Source organism: Solea solea, chromosome 19, assembly GCF_958295425.1.
Source record: "Solea solea chromosome 19, fSolSol10.1, whole genome shotgun sequence".
NCBI classification, from domain to species: domain Eukaryota; kingdom Metazoa; phylum Chordata; class Actinopteri; order Pleuronectiformes; family Soleidae; genus Solea; species Solea solea.
In genome coordinates, this window is record NC_081152.1 from 5608437 (window position 1) to 5611623 (window position 3187).

The following is a 3187-nucleotide window of genomic DNA, read 5'->3' on the forward strand; positions in this document are numbered from 1 at the left end:
TAGCTGAGATTGGCACAGCACCCCCCGTGACCCTCTGGCAGAGGATAAAGCGGTAGATGATGACTGACTGACTGACTTCAGCTACTGATTGACTAAAACAACTAAAACATTGTAACATTCTGTGGTGTGTAAATAACTCTGTGACCTTGATTTCAACTCTTTTTGCCTCACGGGTCATTTTGACCCGAAGACCACCTTTGTACCTTTTTTTGTAAAGCTTACATGGAAATGTGAATAAAAGCAACATTTCACTTTTTCTACTGTTGGTGCCAATCTAGGAAAAGTCATAAAATTTCAAGTTAAAAAAATATCGTTTAGGGGATTTTTTTTTGGTTTTTAACACAGTGGCGGGTCATTTTGACCCGAGGACCACAGGAGGGTTAAGTAAAGATTTGCAGATGACACGAGGTCAATGTCCTTGACATGTCCCAGCTGCTGCATGTGAATCGGTTCGTTCAAACAACATTTTGTCCTGTTTTCTATGATGAATGCAAACAAATAATAAAATCAATGACATGTGCTTTTATTTGAACTTTCTAAGAAAATTAAATCAAAACCAGTTACAGGAAATACCTAACATGCAGTCAGAGCATGAGATCCGGGAACTGTGGTGGTGGTCAATGTTAAGAACAAGAAATGAAATAATAAGCTAATAATTTGCATTTAGTTTTTTTGGGGGGGGGTTTTGCTACTTTTTTGTCCTCTTCTTATACAGCAAGGTTTGCAGCAGTCATCACAAGATAAATTACTGGCACTGGAAGGTTTCCCTTCCCTTTATTTATTTTTTTTCTCCTGTTTCCTCCACAGGTCAAACTGTGTTTCACCACCATCTGCCACACACACACACACACACACACCTTCATATACAAATATACAAACACACTCACAGGCCATCACACTGCTCCCACACAGGCTATGCAAATTCCTCCCAAATATCCTCACAATATTTCGCAACTGACTTCCATCAAAAGTCAGACACTGTCCCCGAGGGTTACAGATGATGAAGTGAAATCTTCGCTGTGATCTTTGTTGTTGTAGAAGTGTCCGACGTTGAACTAATCAACCCCGTGGCCATAAATACAGTCTGGCTCAGGACGGGCCTGCAAATAACTCAATCACACACTTCCTGTTTTTGAGCACGTAGTCAGTCAGTGACCTCAGAAGGAGGAGCACAGGATGTGTCTCAAGTGGAACATACAGATAGAAATTTCCTCGATGGTTAGATAGATTGAATTGAAACGCGGTTTAACTCTTGACAGGAGGGTGGACGTGATGTGGTGTTTGACTGGATGAGTGTTGTCTGTTCCACATGAAGTGACGGTTGTTAAGTCTCTTTACAGGGATGTAGCACTGCTTTGTTGTGTTGTAACTGTTGATGTATGAGGTACTGACTCACTTGACTTTAAGATGACTTTCCCATAGCTTTGTCAGCCATGTTTGTCCAGCAGATTGCTCTGGTTGAGAGTCAAAGGTCCAGCTTTCCAAATGATGCTTAGATTCCTATCTTGGCTGGAATATCCTTTTTCAGTATCCTGGGGTTTTTTTTCCCCTCAATTTTCCAGTTTCGTGTGAGATTTCCTGATTCCTGAAACAATGTGATTTTCTAGTAGTTGCTGTGTTTTACTGTTGTGTCCTTGGATGAAGCAGGTTGAAATCCCACTAGTGCAGCCGAAACACTGAGTGTAAGCTCCTTCTCATTAGCACGGGCAGGATTTTGTTAGACTGATGAGCTTTTTTAATTGGTGAGGCTTCTCACCAGCGCCACATCTTCCACCAGTATGCACAGCTGATTGATGCTGATGAGCTTTGTGGTTTTGTCACTCTCTCCGGTGGGTCCCGGTTTTGGGTCCTATTCAATATGACGTCAGGTTCTGTCAAAATAAAGTAGAGTGCGACAGAGGTGGCTCCTGTTGCCACTGTGGCAATGACCCCTATCAGAGGGATCAGCTCCTTCCTCTTTTTTAGTATTTCCCAAAGGCAAGCCATTTTTCAAAATCTTCAAATACTGGTGTTACACAGAATCATACATGACACCCAGCCCAGTTTCCTGTGATGGAGGGTGATGTAGGCAGGGTGACAAGGAGACAAGTTACTTTTGCCTTTTACTGAACACTTACTGTGTCTAAGTTCCCACTTGAAAGGCTTGACCAGTCCATCACATGATGACCTAACTGTCTTTTGATCATGTCTTTCTAATATCGAAAGTGCTGTAGTTGGTCAGTTAGTAGGAAGTAGCTATAAAGTAGTTAGTCACTTCTTAAATACAGTTGGACACAGCTCTTCTTCTTCTAATAATTATTTCCCTCCTTCAAACATGCCACGTAATAAGACTTTTATTTGGATCATTTCACATCAAAGGACCAAAGGAAGTAGTTGCTGTTCTTGGTGTGTTCTGGCAATCCACGACGTTGAGGGACGTGACAGAGCGGCGGTAAATGGCGATGAGAAAGGGTTGGTTCTGCAGTCTGTCTATATATAAAACGAGAATCTAAAATCTTTACATCTGTTACACATAATTTCAACAAGCCAAAGATTGATTTCACAGTCAGTACATACACAGTTATCTGAGTGTACTGTGCACATCCCCTGCACTTAGAACTCAGACATACTCTCAGTGAAAAGATGGCTGCTAGTGGGGAAAACCAGCAAAAACTGATTTTGGGCACTGAGGCGGCTTAATTTTACTTCATCTTTTGCATTTTGTTTAGCTGTTTGCAACCAAACACTGATGTTTGTGTCACCTTACACGCCACTTGTTCTCTGACACAGAAGTGCATGAGAAAATCAGCTATTTTTAGCTCACAGGACAAAGAAGTGCCTGGTCTATATCTGCCACCTTTGTCTTACTTGGGTAAAGCTGAAACCCTTTAGTGTAGCGGAGTGAGTGATTTACACAGAGACGGCCCAAGGCATAAGAGAACTAAGCAGCTGTTCTTAGTGTAGTGGAGAAAGGAAACATTTTAACATATTAAAGATATCTTTAGAGATATTTAGATATCTAAATAATGTTGAGCTTAAGTTATTTGGTTTTATTTTGGAGTTAAGGATTACTCGTTTAGTGCACATTTGCACATCTGTGGCATTACATTGGGTTACTTGTTTAATTCAAGTTCAGTATCATCACACTTGGTGCTTCACTTTGGAAACAAAAGTGCAAATTAATACTAGGCCACCTTTGTGATTTTAC

The 3187-nt window shown here is 41.0% G+C and overlaps 1 pseudogene; it reads right to left on the bottom strand.

Annotated features, from left to right (window-relative positions):
• Positions 1-513: 513 nt before the first annotated feature.
• Positions 514-2302, bottom strand: LOC131446565 (normal mucosa of esophagus-specific gene 1 protein-like; annotated as a pseudogene).
• Between the last annotated feature and the right edge of the window lie 885 nt (positions 2303-3187).